This window comes from Nyctereutes procyonoides, unplaced genomic scaffold (assembly GCF_905146905.1).
Source record: "Nyctereutes procyonoides isolate TBG_1078 unplaced genomic scaffold, NYPRO_anot_genome, whole genome shotgun sequence".
Lineage (NCBI taxonomy): Eukaryota > Metazoa > Chordata > Mammalia > Carnivora > Canidae > Nyctereutes > Nyctereutes procyonoides.
Genome location: NW_026575029.1, coordinates 8,748,253 through 8,767,291, shown reverse-complemented (window position 1 = coordinate 8,767,291; position 19,039 = coordinate 8,748,253).

Here is a 19,039-nt window from a genome sequence, read left to right as displayed (position 1 = left end):
TCTACAGTGCAGTTTATACACCATTTAATTAATGAAAGTCTGTTGTGAATGATAGTTTGCCAATGAGTCAGATAAGATTCAGATTTGATGGGCAGCAAATCAATGAAACAGACACATCAGCACAGTTGGAAATGGAGGATGAAGGGAAAAATGGATATGCTCAAGTAGAAGACAGTATTAGATATTGAAAAACTAATGTGATAGTTTATATATCTATTTCTGCAAACAAGATACATCCTCAAATAAATAGTTTGATATCACCACAACCTTACTACTTTAGTATGCCCCTGCCTTTTGTTTATTTTGCACAGGGACCTGACTGTATGGGTACGACCACACTGCTACCTTTTATTATGTTTTTGTTTTTTACTAAATGGTCAATGGTATATGTTGATACAATCACTTAAAATTAGATTTAAAAATGTTCTATAAAAATGTCTTTCTCGTTTAGTGCCTTCAGAATAAAAAAAAAAAGGATATTGTTCTTCCTTCTTTACTGGAAGATTCAGGAAGCAGCAATTTGACTTTTACTTTGGTGCTGGCAAATGCTCCTGACCAGTGAAATTAGACAACTTTCCTGGTGTCATGTCCTGGATTTTCCCAAAATTTCTCTGCCATTCTTTGAACATATAAGTGTTACCAAGCTTACGTGTACACTGTCCAAGTGTGGGGCTCTTCTGACTGTGTCCCTATTTGCCTGCACAAGTAAAACACTCAGGAAGCTGGTCCTTCCAGGGAATCATGACATTTTATTAGACAGCTGCCCTTAGCCTCCGTTCCTGAATACAGGCCGTGTTCAATTAAATGTGTCTACAGCTTTCTGCAGGCTTAGTCCCCATCGCTGATGGCACTCAAGTTCCATTGCATGACCTCTATGACTTGGAGTCCCATCACCCCAACATTCTGACCACCTCTCCTAAACAACCTGAAACAGATAAGAGACCACCACTACACTTTGCAGTTCATTGGAGGCCATGCTTAACTGAACAATATTTTTCTTAACAAAATAATTATTTCAGAAACATTCCCAAATGTATTTATATGGAACTCTATTGCCCAATATGTTCACTGCTAGCATGAATTGAGATCTAAAATAAACCCTAAATTTTGAATATTTAGTAAGAAAAAAAAGTCTCTCAATAATCTTTGTAACGTTCCATGTTAACATTATAATATTTTGGGTATATACTATTGAATAAAGTATGCTATTGAAATTGATTTTACCTGTTTCCTTTTACCTACAGACAAAACAATTTAAAATTTCACAGATAGGACTTTTACTTCTGGGAAGTAGGTATAGACGCAGTTTTGTCACCGTCCTCCTAAGGACAACTAGAAACCCTAGGCATTATAGGTGAAACAGTAGAAGACTCCGAATGGTTGAGGGAAATAGAAAGGCTGACCCACCAGAAACCTCAGAACCTGACTTGAGGATGAGTTCTCTGGATTTTCTTCTTGCCTCAGATTATCTCTGACTGGAGGTATAGAAGCCAGCAACCCAGAAACACCAATGACAGCAGACAAAAAAATCCACAAGAAAAGCCCAAGGAAAGGGACAAGCTACAAATACAGAAAACTTTTAGATAATAAGTGCAGCCAAAAACCACATTAAAAACTATAGCCTTATCTATAGCCATGCCAACAAAGGCCGAGTGGGGAGCCTGGATATTGACCCTCCTAAGACTCTAACAAGATAAATAACACCCTCCAGAGTGGTATCAGAGAAGGTCCAGTAAGGAACTAGGACTGTATCCCCACTTACTAATTACAATAAGCACTCTCACTCCCATCCAGTTGTGTACATAAAAAACACAGGAGGAGCCTGGACTTTCACCCCTAATCTGCAAACAAGCTGACCCATCTGTCCCTGTTGCAGTGGGTAAAGACACTCAAGGGAGAGTCAGAACTTCCACCATTCCGGAGAACTAACCACATCCTTGTGCCATAAAACAAGCCTCAACAAGTTGAAAATAATTTAAATCATATAGTTTGTTCTACAAACACAATGGAATAAAATTGGAAACCATTAACTGAAAAACAATGGGAAAATCTCCAAATAGTCCTAAACAACCTATTTCATAGCATGCATGTCTCATTGAGCATTCTGGAGCCTTTCTACCTAGGAATTAGCAAGTGAGAAGAATAATCACTGTGGCAGTGTAATTGAATCTCATCAGGTGGAAGTAGGGAGGCTTTTACCAATTAAGAGGAAAGAGATATGTTTGGGACCCACGTCTTCACTTGGGCACCCCTTCTTACTCCTCAGACCAAATATAACTGGTTGATATGTGGGACAACCTGACATTAGGAGGGTGTGATTGCCAAGATCTCCGACCCCTATGCCATGAGTTTTAGCCAAACTAGAGGTAGGCAACCAAGATCAGCTGATTGCTGAAGGGAGGGTGAATTTAGAATGGATAGTACAAGAGGGAGATGATGGTACCATTTATATAGCCTCAAGCCCAATTGTGGTGTTGGGGGATGCACAGCATCTCACTAACAGCTTCCTCCAGAGTACTCTTCTAGAAGGAAACTTGGAGCAGCTTCTCTCCAGATCCACCAGGAGAAGTGAAAACCTACAGAATGAAGGGTGAACTGTGGTAGAGGGTAGGTACCCTCCCTTTTCTCTTGGCTTCAGCATATGATTTAAAGATATGTCCTCCCAGAGCTTCTTGCTTCCCAATATGTATTTGATTTCTAGAACTAAAAGGCAGAGGCTTATCTTAAGAGACTGCTTTGTCCTCTTTTCTTAGACACTGGATTTTCCTAGAGAACAAATAGACATGAGTTCAAGAACTGAAAAGACCTGATCTTCCTTTTGACTCATGCTCATTAAACTGGAATAAAGCATGGTGATATCCAATAATTTTATGGTAATACCAACTATTTTTCCTGGGCTCGCTATATTCAGAAAAGTAGAATTGCACCTTGTGGAATTCTGAGATGGAGATTGTTCTGGAAGGTACTCTTTTTTTTTAAGATTTTATTTATTTATTCATGAGAGACACACAGAGAGAGGCAGAGACACAGGCAGAGGGAGAAGCAGGCTCTCTGTGAGGAGCCCGATGTGGGACTCAATTCCAGGACATGATCAATTCAGGATCATGACCTGAGCCGAAGGCAGACACTCAACCACTGAGGTACCCAGGTGCCCCCCTGGAAGGTACTTTTAACTAGGACATTTTCTTCATGTTTTTGGCATAACTTCATTTGGTATAACGGTGGCATAAAAAGTAATAGTGAAAAAGGTAGATAGTGTTTCCAGGTGTCAGATATTTGTACAGGACAGTATTCCTATTCTCCCCATTTAGGTGCAGAATTTCATACCTATCCTGTCAGTTTCCCGGGTCTCCTAACAAAATAGAAGGTTATCACTAGTCCTCAATGTATGATTTGCTCTCAACATTTTCTGAGGTGTCATTTGGAGATAGACCACAATTTTCAGGGGAATAATTCATACTACACAGACAATATCGCAACAGCATTCTAGAGCCCAACGGTATTCATTATAATGTGTAAGGTAAGGCCCTTGTTGGCTTGAGCGACATTTCTGACACATGAGCTAAGGCCTGTGCTATGAAGGGGAGGACTGGAAATCAATTGAGATTCTGTGTCTCACTGTGTCCATCTTGCTCCTCACTCATCCTCTGTTTTCTCCTCTCTTCCTTCTTCTCACTTTCCCTCAACCTACTTCTCCTCTCATTCTTTCTCCCCTCGTCTCTGTCTCCCTCCTCTCTTCCCTGGTTCTGTTTCTTCCTTTCCTCTCTGACTTAAGCCTTTGGAAAAAAAAAAGTTAGCTTAATCTGAAGCCAATCTGTCTTATTTATTTCTCTAGCCCAAAGAACTTATAATATAGGCTAAGTATGGGCCGCCTTTTCATAGTTGTTTTAAGAAAACTGTCTTCTACTAGAAATAACTTATACCTTCATGTCGAGAGACAGCAAGCAGTGGTCTAAATGACATATCTTTTTTGACTTCTTTCATTTCAGGACATTTTGTAAAATTCTGAGGCCTACTAGAAAGAAGCAAAATATAAGATATCTAATGTCATAAAGCTCTATTTCACAAAACTAAGATACGTTCACAAAGAAATGTACACTCAAGTACAAAAATATAAAAAAGCAGAGGAAGGGGGCACCTGGGTGACTCAGACAGTTAAGCTTCTGACTCTTGATCTCAGGGTCATGAGTTCAAGCCTTGCTTGGGCTCCACATCCAGCATGGAGCCTACTTTAAAAAAAGAAAAAGGCAGAGAAAGAGAGAGCACTTAATTAACATTATCCATAACTGTGAGTGTGAAAAATATATTACATATATGTTTTATGACATGTGCTAATGGAAATATATCATATCCATAGATTATTAGTACCAAATTCATGTATTACATGAGCCTGCTATTATATGGTCGGTTAAACTTCCTGGAAATTCAGGCTTCCTCTCCTAGCATCTCCTTTTAGCTTGCCCCTGAGACGAGCTTTTTAAAAACAGAAGTTTCAATTTCATTCATAGACCTGATAATACCCTTGGTTGACTATATACTAAAGGTAGCATATATTAAAGAGATTATTATGTAGTTGCTATCTCTTAAAATGGTAATATGGAGCGCCTTAACATAAACATCTCCACTATAATATTTGTAAAAATTATAGTGGAGATGTTTATGTAGATAATTTTTGTATATACCGTACCTATAAAACTATATTTAATTAAGTATAATTGTATATTTATGCTACTATACAATATGCCAGTTACATAACATACCTACAATATATACAATAAATTATGTACTAAGAATACACTAATGTGCTTCAAATTAGAGTAGGGCAGCCCAGGTGGCTCAGCGGTTTAGTGCCGCCTTCAGCCCAGGGTGTGATCTTAGAGACTCAGGATCGAGTCCCACAATGGGCTCCCTGCATGGAGCCTGCTTCTCCCTCTGCCTATCTCTGCCTCTCTCTCTCTTTCTCTCTCTCTCTCTCTCTGTCTCTTATGAATACATTTTTTAAAAAATTTAAATTATATCAGAGTAGGACTATATATGTATATAAATAGTACATATTTTAAGGTTAAAATTAGATTAAGGTTAATTTGTTAAAATTTTAGCCCTTCCTTCATGTTTCTCTGCCTATCCCCAAGTGTGAGGTTAAATAAATATAAAAATAGTACATTAGGTAAGAGTTTAATAATGATAAATAAGAAAATAGTATATATGCCATGTGGACAGGCAAAGTTTCAGTCACTAGCTTTTATTATTAATATGAATATCCAAATAAAAGAAATATAATCTCCTTGGATTCTTCTGGGAAAACAAGTAACTTCCAAAATGAGGGCTGAGTGTCCATCTGTGCATATCTTAGCCACAAGGACAAATTGTTGATTTCATACCATGGGCATTATTAAATTCCAAGTCCTGCCAATTCAGCTTTCATACAGAACAGATTAGACTAATTATCATTTGGGGCCAAATTGACACTCTTAATATTAACTCTTATTTACCTGAATAGATAAAATCAAGTATATAGAATACAACAGCTAGTAAAGTCCAAAACTAAAGATAATTGGACCAGAAGATGAAATTCCCTGACAAATAAATCCTGGTACCTGCTTCATTTCCAATTTTGCAAGTAAACAGAAACAATACTGGGTGTTTCCAAATCAGCTTTTCTGACACTGAAGAGCCACTGTTGTCATATTACTCCAAACAAAACTATGGTTGTCTGGATTTGAAATTTTTGGCTTCTCTCACACTTTAATTTATTCTAATCACTTTTTTCCTCAAATTTAATTTTTCTACTCTTTGGGTAAAATATGGAAAGAATAGGGGTACTTGGATAACTCAGTCAGTTAAGCATCCAACTATGTGTTTCGGCTCAGGTCATGAGATCCAGCCCCTCATCAGGTTCCACATTCGTCCAGGACTGTGCCTGAAGATTCTCTCCCTTCGCCCCTCCTCCTACCCAGGCAGCATGTACAGGCACACACACTCTCTCTCTAAAATAAATAAATATTTAATAAATATGGAAAGAATATGGAATAAGTGTCCTATAATGAATCAATTAATAAATCATTCAATAATTTATTGAGCATCTACTATGTGTCTGATAATCTAGACTTTATTATTTGTGCAATTATGTTATTCATGAAATCATCCTGTTCTGAAACCCCATCCTTGTAGCTGTAGGAAGTCCATTATTTTATGACTACCCCTATATTAATACAAAGTTTTATATATGTTTATATTAAGAAATTATTCACACCCTCACTGAAGTCCCAGGTCTGACTGCATCCCCAAATTCCCACTCCCAAGTAGCCATAGGATCTCCTGTACCACCCTTAGAATAATATAAGGTGAATACTTTTTCTGGTTTATCCTGTTAGAAGGGATAGGGTCAAGTGTTTCTGCTCCCAGGGGATACAATAATGAGTGACAAACCACAAAATTCACCACAATTAACCAAGTTGAACCCAAGATTCCTGCAAGATTTCCTTCCTTCTGTGCTCATCTAACTGATCCTTAATGATGAGTTCCTTGCATCTCCATCTTAGGTCTTATTTTCATCTTATTTTCTCTGCTCTTCCCCCTGCCTCCATCCCAATTTTTAATCCAAGGACATCAATCCACTTTTCTCCTATGGGCTTTATGATGATCTGAACATAAACAATTCAAATCAGTATTTCAAACTCAGATCCCTCTGCTAAACTGTAAATCACTATATCCAGCTGTTGCTGACATCTGCAGATGGATGCAAATACTTCAAATACAGCGACATTTGCAAAATTAGTATCTTCTCTATTCCTTAAATAGTATATCATTAAATCGTACCACTGTCCTAAAAAAATGTTTCAGCCCAAAACACAGGACTTTTTTATGCATATTCCCACAGCCTCATTGATACTACCTCTTCAATAGCACTCACACTTTCCTTGTGCCTAGTCCTAACCACCATTTAAAAATATTTTTTTCATATTTCAATGGTTTCTAGTATCTCCTTTTACACAATCTATTTTCCACGATGTAACAAGAATGTTCTATTTAAAACACAATCTGATTTTATATTTCTGCCAAATATCATACAGAAGTTGTCCAAGTCCCACTGGCTTCAGAAGTCCAAGTGGTCTTGAACAAGGTTTGACCAGATTTGTCTTTGTTCATCTACCTAGAGCCTTCTTCTATCACTCTTCTGTTTGTTCTCAATATATATTCACATCCAGCTCTTTCCATATCTTAGAATTTTCTGGACTGTTCTCAATTCCATGGTTGGGAACTATCTGAAACATCTGCCTAGAACAGTCATTCTCAACTACACTCCTTCTTTCTCATCTCAACCCAGGTGTTACTTAGGATCTTGTTTCTATCTCTGGCAACTATAAATCTCCAGGATATACATTCACCTATCACCCTGTAGGTACATTCTGGAAAGATTTTGCACTAGACTATATCTCTACTGTAGCAGACTGCTTAACCCCATTAGTAAGAACACTTCTGAGGGAAACAGGATACAATATCTATTTATGTCTTAAACTCTGAGAGCAAGTGACCCAAATATGCCAGATGCCATATTTCTTTCAATATAAAAGCTATTATCCTTGGATAAACATATGCAAGCAGGGAGGGTGACTGGACTTTGATGTGCTTTATTACCACTCATACTGTGTCCCAAATGAAAAGATCTTTCTTATTCTTACATCTTGAAATTGAGTCTTGATTGATGCCCTATATTTTTTTTCCTCCTTATAATGAGTTATATCTTGGGACACACACTTGTGTTGGAGCCACCAAACCTATCATAGTTTGTGTATATTTCTGAATTTCAGTCATGATCGGGTCTTTTTTTCTTTGTTCTTTTTTAAGATACACCTTGGTATACTTATATAAGTACGAGCAACAGCGCATGTGGAAAGGGACATCGTTAAATTAATTTTTATCAAATTCTAGCTTCTGTCCAGCAGGGAAGTGCTATTATAGAAAATCCCTAGCAATATGCTAAAAGCTATATTTCTAAAGAGATAAAAAGATATGGTGTCAGCCCTTAAGAAGACCATTTTATATGTCACTTCAAGTGGGCTACTGGACCCAGTTATTCAATGAAACTCATGTAGGTTTTTCTGTGGGGGAATTTCATAGATGTGATTCCAGTCCATGAGTTGACTTGAGTATGGAAGACTACCTTAGATAATGTAAGTGGATCTGCTTCGAACAGTTGCAAACAATATTGAGTATTTTAACTTTCCAGACTCTAAAATAAATAAAGACAAAGAAAACACGACTTGAACTTCCTATGGAGTAGGTAAACCATTATCTCTGCCACACATCTAGATGATGTCTAGAAACACATGGACAAGTAGAATTGGACATGTTAGTATTAAGTGAACTTCTGTGATTATGAGATGAGAAAAAGACCAAATATGCTAAAATAATATCTTAGGCAAAGAATAAGGAGTGCCAAAGCAAAATAAAAAGGAGTCATCAAAAATATATTGTCACAATAGAGTGATGTCAAAGAGGCCAAAAAGAAAGGAGTTTCATAAAAGAAGTGTCCAGGAAATTTATTCATGAAAAATATTGAAATGTGAACATTAGATTTGTAAACTAGGGGGTCAATTTGCCAAAATATTTTCCTTTGAGTATTTGTCATGCAATAACATTTTTGACTGATTAGTACAGTTACCATGTTCAGTGATGAGAATACAGTAGTGAAGAAATCATATTGCCTCCCGGCCCCATAAAAATGTATATTAAAGGAGGAAAACAAATAAATATGTTTGAAAAATTAAAGGAAACAATGAATAAAATAAAATACAAATCGACCAATGAAGCAAGGAAACCAGAGAAGGGGACACCATTTAGGTTGGGTTCTCATGGATGGTTCCTCTGATGAAATCCAAAGAAAAGGAAATGATATGTGAAATAGGGTGGGAAGGATGAGATCCTTTTGCTGAGGAAGTGACAGATGAAAATTCCATAAGGTGAGAAGGTCATGATGTCCTTGAGAAGATAAAATTCAAGATGGTTAGAGCATAATGAAGAAGACAGAGGAGGAGAAAGGATAAGGTTGAAGAGACAGGCTTGGGCTGTATCAGGCCAAATTTCTTAGGCCATGAAAAGGAGTGGATTTTATTCCAAGTAAAATGTAAAATTTTGATGAGTGTTAACTGGAAGCAACCACATGATATGACTTACATTAAATTATCACTTTTGGAGGAAGATATGTTTGAAAAGGGATAAAAATGAAAGAACAACGACAACAAAAAAGAAAGACAAAGACGACAATGAATCCCAGTAAAAAGGCTGTCTGTGTAGTAGTGAAAGAGGATGGTAGGTTGAATTCGGCTGGTGGTAGTGACCATGGCAAGATGCCGGTAGAGTTGAGGTATGTATATAACAAACAAGGAACTAAGGATTAAATTAGAGTAAAAATTATGAGTTCTCCTCTTACAGTAGTAGGTTCCCTGGAAGGAGACTGACATAAAAATTTGTATTCAGGCAGTTTGGGGGAAGACTTGGGAATAACACTGCAAGGAAGTAAAGAAAACAGGGTGGGACAGAGGGGTGAGTTTAGGTGCAGTTGCTGGAGAGGTCACAGCCAATTTCATGGGTGCTCTGCAGCTGGATAACGCTTGGGGTTGTCCAAATGGAGACAATGGGATTGGCACTTGGACCTCGACTTAAATAAGGCGATCCTGTGCAGGGGGGCTAAGACTTGGCATAGGCAGCTTCTTTGGGAAGGAGTCAATGCACAGAGAGGTATTGTAGATGTCAGCAGCAAATACTCCTAGAAGATGGGGAAACAACTGACTTAAGAGGGTCCAGAAGAAGGGATATGGATAGTGCATCACATTACCTACCATAATGCTGTAAAACATGTATAATCACATACATAAACACACACACACACACACACACACACACATCTGCAGCTAATATAACTAAAGTCTATGTTTTGTTTTGTTTTTTCCAAAAAAGTCCAAAGGAAGTGTCCTAGGCAAATCTACGTGGGTCTCCTCTGAGAGTTCCTCTGTCTAGTGGATGTAGGAGGAGTCCCTGGATATATCCTGAATGTCTGTATGAGGAGCAAATTCCTTTGGTCATCTTCTCAGCAGCCTTTTTCTCTCCCTTCTGTAAAATAAGAGTTTATTGGTGTTATCATTCATGGCTACACCTGAAATGAGTGTAGGCCCCTGTCTCGGGCCTTTATAACTTTCAGAACCCAGGTGCTGCTTGGACAAGGCAGAAAGGTAAGGAATGAGGATTGGTTTTAGCCTTGAATTGTCAATCATTTGCCAATATAATTTCTTCAGAAAAAGAGTAGGCATCTGATTTATTCCATTTCAGGCAGTTCCATGTGCCAGTAATCACCTACAAGGTTCTTTCCCAGACAGGTCTCTTAAAGTTGCTCTATTTTGCTTCCCCCTCTTACAGTTCTCTCCACAGTTAATGGAGACTATTCTGAGACTATATGGAAGAATAGGGAGAAAGACCTGACTCTGCACCCGACCTTAGGCCTGAGTTGCCTTTTTTTTTTTTTTTCCTTTTTTTCTTTTTTACTGAAATGCTTTCCTGGGCCCTAGCCATGAAAATCCCTTTTAAATCACCACTCCTACTTTTTAGGATTTATCACCTGTCACCTTTTCCAACCTTGCAAGGCTCTGAATCTTCTGGATCCTTTCATTTCTGCTTGCAAACTGGCCAAATGTTCCTTGGGCTCATCTCTTTCTGCTCAAATAGAGCCAATAACAACCAACCAATAAACACACCTTGAAAGTCTGCCTTCCTACTTCTACCCTAGAGATGCCGGCCTGTATGTTATATGTTCCAGAGGTGGCAGCCTTATCAAACAATTTGCTGTAGACCATTGTCAACCCTCTTGCCAACCACCACACAGAGAAGCAAATGCCATATAATTTAGTTCTGTTACCTTTACTGTACTAAAGTAAGTAAAATACATTCTCAAGGGACCAACTTCTATATTAGAGGGAACATTAGCTGCTATGATAAATAGGACCCAAATCTTAGTGTCTCAGTATACTAAAGGTGTATGTATTCCTTACTCAGTTTGTTTAGACAGAGATCCTGAGGTTCCTGCACATATTATAATTAAAAATTCTAGGAAGTTTCCATTTGGCAGCTAGGGATAAAGTTTGAGGCATTGTAGAAGTCACAACTGGAAAAGGTACCATTACTTCTTTTTATATTCAGTTGGCCAGAATTTGTTCTTATGATGTCACATAAATGTAGAGGGGTAAGCTTCTGGGAAGCATAGGCTTCCTGTGTATTTCGAGAAGAACGAAAAGATTGGTAGGCACGTGGCACTAGAGGCATGCTGGAGAAATAACTGATGTGGTTTTGTTTTGGTGGATTGTGTATGTATGCAGATGTGTTGATGTGCTGTGCAAAGAGTAGGAGATCCTGAGGCAAAAGGAGTGTTAAGAGAAACCAAAGGCATCTTATGGATTATGGTAATATGGTGTATTAATGGTTTCAACATCTTCGAGGGTTGGCACCGGGAATATTTGAATGGATCACCTGAAGGAACAGGGACCAGTGATAAGAGAGCTACATTTTGAAATCAAAAGTTCAGAGTTAATGCAAGTTCTACAAGTATGAAAAGGCCTAATTATGGTGCATTAAGAAATAAATAGTTGATGAGTATGTAATGATCATCACTATAGATGAAGTTTCAGGAAGTTTAACAGAGAAAGAAGAGGTAATATGGGCAAAAACCAAGGTCCATGTTTCTCAGTTTTTTATACCCACACATTTTCTGAAATCGTCTTCTTTAAGTGTGTCACTATATATTATATATGACTTGATACATATATAAATTATGTTGTTATAACAATGTCTATCATTAGGACACTGAACTAGAGGTTCATGTCATAAAATATACAGTAGGGTACAACTAGATCTATCTCATTATAGAGATACTGAAATATGAAGCAAAATTTAAATAAAATAAGCTTCATATTACAAATATATAAGGGAACATGATTCAAGCATAAAGCTAATTGAATAAGGTGATGCCTGGGATGCTTCCCTTGACACCATAAGTTACAATTTTGGAAAAGTGCTATATTGTAATCAGTGATCTACCAGTAAATGTTTAACAACTTCTCTCTCCTTGGAGGAGGCAGTGTTAGGGGTAAAAGCAAATCATTTTGTAATTTCTGTTTTATCTTTCAAATACATACTTCCACCACAGGCTATTTCAAGCTCTGGACATGACATCACTGAAGGCAGAGTTTAGAAGAGATGGGCACAACAACAGTTGGCTTTTGCAAAAGCCAACTCCAGAACATTCTTGGTTGTAATTATGGTTAACTAGTTTAGTGCTGCTTTGGATCTCTTAGCACCTTGAAAATGTTAGCCAGATTTTAGGCATTCAGTTATGTCCCAAATGCAAACTGTTTCAAAGACAGTGGTCCTCCACAAACCTTTTTGTTTTGTTTAATGGTAGAAAGGTTTAGAGAAAAAAAGCATGTTACATAGGCAGCCTTGAGGAAATAAGAAATGTTGAAAAGAGGTACAGAGAACAACTTAGTCTTGATCAAAGGAGAAAAATGTCTTTGTCCTTTGAGGTCAGAAGTGAAATAATGATACATATGGATTTATATGTGTGATAGGAACTTGAGGGACTCCATGCCTGATAGTTCTTTTGTACCCATCAAAGAAGAAACAGGTCACATGCTATCAGGGTTGGAGCTGATCACAGCCTACTTCTCCAGTTTCATCAACCAACCTTCTCCCACTTGTTCATTTTTATCACATACTATTTTTTTTAATCTGGTTACCAAAAGCATTTAGAACTTCTCTGGGTGGAAACCCTTTACACATTCTATTCCTTGGGCAAGGGTCACTGTCCCATCCATCTCTGTTGGGCGAACTTCTACCCAATATTGTGGTTCTGGCTTAAATATTACCTCTAAGAAGCATTCTCTGGCTTCCCTTTCAAATTAGATTTTCCTACTGTGTTACCTCATTAGATCTTATATTTTTAATAATACTTATTTCCTAATTTTATGTTTATTTCTGCCCTCATTATTTCTTTCTACATAAGGTAAACCATGAGAGCAAGTGATACACATTATCTTGAATATCACCCTCTCCTCGGTGTCTGGACTTATCTAATATTTAATGAATGAAGACATGAATAAATGAATGAGTGAATATACAACCAAAGGAACAATGAAGGCTACCTAGCATAATTTAGAACTTCAACAGAGTTATCAAAAGAGGAAACTTATCAAGAGTGAGAAAGAAAATCTCATAGGGAAGTCTTACAAATAAATGCCACTAAAAATTTGATAGACATGTTTGTGTGTAGGACAATTCAGTATGTACTTATTACCATGGATCTTCAGACTTTTCTCAAATTTGTGATTGTCAAAAGAGAGGAAGTATTGATCTCATCAAAGCTAGTCTCCAAATGCATCTGTGAAGGACAGACATGAGAGAGTCCATCTCAGGGACTGTGATGGATTGGATTCTCTTAAAATACAGACATATTAGATGCCTTCCAGACGTAACTAAAAGGCAAGTGGAGTTCAGAGGGAAAAGATAAACAGAATAAACACACAGAAACAGGAATATCCTAGTTCATCTCAAACATTTTTTTTCCTACTTTTTAACCTCATTAGACAATGACAAATGGGACAAAGATGAAAAGGAGGCAGTGGTGGGCATAATCAACATCCGATGAGCATTCTGAACTCCATTCTCATTTTGTGTGACTAGTTATCATAATGTAAGAAAGACCTATTAATGACAATGACGATGATGATGATAAAAGTTAACCCTGCACAGTACTCACTGTGAGCTTGTACTGTCCTAAATGGTTTCTATTGTAATAATCCATTTAAATGTCTCTACATCATGAGTTACTTACAATTATTATCTTTGTTTTACATGGAGGAAACTGGATTACTAATACTATATAAATATTAGATTTATTTTATGTGTAGTAAAATTAATAAAATTGTGATAAAGTTGAGCTTTGGATCTTGAACAAATATGTGTGTCTAAATGGCAAAAATGTTTAAATGGCATTTAAACAAAAATAGATCAAATATAATGAAACTGAAAAGTACTCTGATTCCCTTTACCCAGGACATCATGGAATCATTAATAGTCATAGTCACTTCAAAATCTTATTTTGAAAAGACCATAAATGTTAAAACGCTGTACTTCTAAGCTCTCAGAGAAAAAGCTATTTAACCTTCTAAATCAATGCCAAAACTTTCTGTAGTAGTGGGCATTGGCACATCTTTTTTTGTGAATGTATAAAATCAAAGAATCTTGGAACCTGGGATAATTCTGCTTTATAAGGTTTTAAAGGTTAAAGGCATAGAATGATTTAAGTATTTAGAAGAGTAAAGGAGTGTTTTCTGAAGCAAAGAAATCACTCTAAGTTATTCAAAGGCTTCCTTTTCCTCAGGGCAGCTTAAATAATTGGATTCATGGGTATCTGAATCACCAGCAGGGGGTAGAGAGGAACTAATGTTACTTTTTTATATTCATCCTAAAATATTTGCTCCACTTTATTATGTCATTTAAAAATAAATTCTTCGATAGAATTAAATACTAAATATGCAAAGTAGGATCTCAGGCAAACTATTTTTACAATAATGTAGAGGAAATTACATAAACTTCCTGCAACATAAACTGTATAAATTTAAGCCAGGTTAGTAGTTAACCTTGATTATTTAGGACAATTTATTTATAATCATCTATACATTTAACTCATCTTTAAGGGACTGATATTACCATTTAATAAGACAAATGCCTTATATAACACGATTCTGAATTATTTATTTTGATGTATTTTTTTCCCTTTACTGCTAACTAGTGAACATTCTAGCTATCATAAGAAATAATAAGGATTGGGTAAACAATTAAAAAATTAAGGTGAAATATTTACAGAATCAGCTTGACTATCATAGTGTTTTTTTATGTCAATATCAGAATAACAGGAGATAACTATCTAGATTAGTTAATTCATATAATATAAATTTTTGTACAAAGCTTGGAGTTAGGTTAACATATTAGAGATTGTTGATGAGATTAAATACATAAAAAGAAATAATTTTATATCAAGGATGTAATCTAATGTAGAGATGTAGTTTTTCTCAGTGGAAAGAAATTCTTATTGATAAGCTTAGTAAAATAATAGTGGCCACTAATACTTAAATAGAGAAAGACAAGTTAAATCAATAAAAACTTAAAAAAAAAAAGATAACTGATGGGTACCTGGGTAGCTCAGTAAGGGGTCTGCCTTTTGGTTTCAGCTCAGGTCTGATCTCTGAGTGGTGTGAATGAGCCTTACATCATGCTTCCTCCCTATTATATACCTCTGCTCCTCCTTTTTGTGCTCTCTCTCTAAAATAAATAAAAAATCTTAAAAAAAAAGAAAGATGACTGAACAACAAAAACATCAAAGGACGAAACCCTTAAACTAGTGCTAATACCATCTATTTTCTAAAAAAAAATTATTTAAATTTTAGTCAACATACAGTGCAACATTGGTTTCAAAAGTAGAATTCAGTGATTCATCACTTCTATACAACACCCAGTGCTCATTACAAGTGGCCTCCTTAATCCTCATAACCCATCTAGTCTATCCCCCACCCACCTCTCTCCATGAATACTGCTTGTTCTCTATAATTAATAGTCTCTTATAATTTGTTTCCCTTTCTCCTTTTTCTCCCTTCTCATATATTCATTTATCTTGTTTCTCAAATTCTACATATGAGTGAAATCTTATTGATATCATCTAATTTTAACAGCGAAAAACAAAGTATTTGCAAGGATCATAGGAAGCAGCATTAATGCTTAGGCCCAGATCCCTGAAAAGAGCATCTTCCTAACTATTGATAGAATATATGTAGCTACCAGAATTTGAAATATATAATAGAGTGATTATCTAGTTGGTAATTTGATAATAAGAGTAGCTCTGAAAACAACTGGTCATATTATTGAGAAAATATTGGGTATACAAGCATTTATATGCTGCTTCTTAGGTTATAAATCAGAAGAATGCATCCATTTACTGCTCAATTGGTCATACCAAGCTAAGTGGGAATAAAATCCTTGTAATAAGACGAGTGAAATATCTCTATGTCCTTTTACTCTGAAAATGCCAGAATGGTCACGATTATTCACAGAATCCTACTTATAATACTGAACCTCACCAAAAATCCCGATATCACACAAAGATGAGGCTGCAGCAAAGATTAAATTTTCTCAGCCACTTTATGGTTTATAAAATGGATTTTACTGGATTTGGAGTATTAACAGATATAATACATGCAAAATCTCTGCATATTATACATCAATATATGTAGATTTAGTGTTACTGATTAGGATAAATAGATGGTGCTAACCTCAAAGTATTAAATAGTTTCTATAAATATTTAAAAAACAAAAGGAAAAGACCAAGGACTCTGATTATAAAGCAGAAGAAATATTACCGAGGCCTTTCCAAATATGATTTAATATTTACTCTACTGACTATGTAATAAACATTTTTATGATTTTTTATATAAAAGAAAATTGTGGGTTTGGCACAATATTATAAAGATTAATGTATATAATTTAAAATTTGCAAAGAGTTGTGTATTTCTCACTCATTGGCATTTAATATATTTTAAAAAGGTTTAGAAGTGAATTGGAGATCATTTCACATTTCCAAATCACTTTACTGTGTTAAGTATATAGCTTATTCTCTTGATTACAAACTTAAACAAATAGAAAATTAGATAACACCTAACCTAACCAAGGTGAATAGAAAAAGTAGAATTATTTTTACATTAGGAAAGAAATACAATCTAAAGGTAAGTCACTAATAGATGATTTAGAAATTATTAATTTAAAAAGACAATTAAAAAGCATTAAAATTTAAAGCCACATAACATGTTTACCAGAAGACGTCTTAATTATCCAAAGACACTGAAGTTCTTTAATAACAGAAAAACAATAAATGGCACAGTTTCTTTTCACAGTGAGTACAAACACAATAAATGTCCTGGATGGGGGCTTTAATGTAACCCTATTAGGACACTGAGCAGGGTAATATCAGAATAGATCAGGAACTCCTTTGAAATTCACTATCTAACTATAATGGTTGCTCATCCTATTTGTATGTTAAATTGTAAGAATTTCCTGAGGAGACAAAATTCCAAGATTTGAGTTGACATAGATTGAAATTTGATGCAGAGATTAAACAAGCAAATCCTTTTGGCATATCCTAAGGGAATATGAATTTGGTTCTTAATAGGAAAAAGTCAAAGTATTTAAGGATCATCCAGGGAATAAGCTTGGTAGAGAAAGAAATCGTAAAGCTCAATATTCTATGATATAACTTGTGCACTTCTAAAAATGTGAGAACTATGAACTTGAACTTCTTGAGATAAAGCACTATAAAAAAATCAATAAGTACAAGTCAAATATAATTGTAACCCAAGGGATTCTGGGGGAAAAATAGAAGAAAGTCCACTCTGTTCAAGATTCCAACTATTAATTTGAAAATCATAATAGTAGTTGGCAACAACAGTTAAAAGGAAATGATGTCAAACTCAACAGCTCAGAGTACCACTGTGAGCTGAAGTTAAACTCAAGAGGTTGGGTAGGAACTTGTAATATATGTGGGAAACCAAAATGCCTACAACAGAAAATATAAGCTACTTTGAAATCTGTGAGAGATTTTATTAAAAAGGACTTAGGTCAGGTGAGAACCTAGAAATATGATGGAAAAAGTCAAAGATCAAAAAGTATTATTATTATTTTTTAATTGCCTTTATTACCCATACCCAGGTCTTGAATATGTTAAAGTTACCCAAGAAGAAATTATGCAAGACTTAGGAAAAAAACTATAGCTTAAATATTCTAATTTCATATTTTCCATAAAAACATTAGTAAAAATGGTAATTATTACTCAGAGTTCTATTCTCAAGATGTGGCAATTCAAAGACACTTGTAGATACACAGCCAAGAACTGGAATTTTAAAGAATTTCTTTGAGATCATTATAAATAATAAAATAACACCAGAACTTTTTAAAACAGAAAATAAGAAGGAAAAGAACAATAAAACCTTTGTGAATAATATCTGTTGCTGGATATTCACTGTTAGGTGCTAAATTATATGCCCTCCAAAATTCGTATGTTGAAGCTCGAACATCTAGTACCTCAGAATGTGACTGTATTTGGAAAAAGGGCCTTTAAAGAAGTGATTGAGGGATCCCTGGGTAGCGCAGCGGTATGGCGCCTGCCTTTGGCCCAGGGCGCGATCTTGGAGACCCGGGATCGAGTCCCACGTCGGGCTCCCGGCGCATGGAGCCTGCTTTTCCCTCTGCCTGTGTCTCTGCCTCTCTCTCTCTCTCTGTGACTTTCATAAATAAATAAATAAATAAATAAATAAATAAATAAATAAATAAATAAATAAATAAAATTTTAAAAAAATAAAAAAAATAAAATAAAGAAGTGATTGAGTTAAAATGAGACCATAAAGACACCAGAGATGCATGTGAGAACACAAGAAGGGAGTGGCCAACTGCAGGCCAAACAGGCCTCAGAAGAAACCAAACCTGCTGACATCTGGAGCTTGGACTTTGGCCTTCCGAATGGTGAGAAAATAAATTTCTGTTGTTGAGCCACCCAGCCTATAGCATTTTGTTATGGCAGCTCCAGCAAACTAATGCATAAGAGTACAGTTGATTCTTGTTACTCACAGAGATTATACTCTATAAAGTTGCTGTAAACACTGAGAATACTGGACCATTATTCTTAGGGGACTTACGGGGTAATTTTCCTGCAAGCCTCTATCATTGTATTTTTATCAACTGATCACCGTATAACATTGTTTTACATAGGTTTCTGTTTAAATACACCAGTTTTAATATTATTGTTGATTCTTTAACGATAAACTCATGGCCGACAGCTCACTATAACTCATGCCCAGATAAAGCTCATCTAACATGTATTATCTCTGTAAGGCACACCACAGCAGTCTTGCACTTAGGAATACTGGACAGCACTTCAGCATTATGGTTT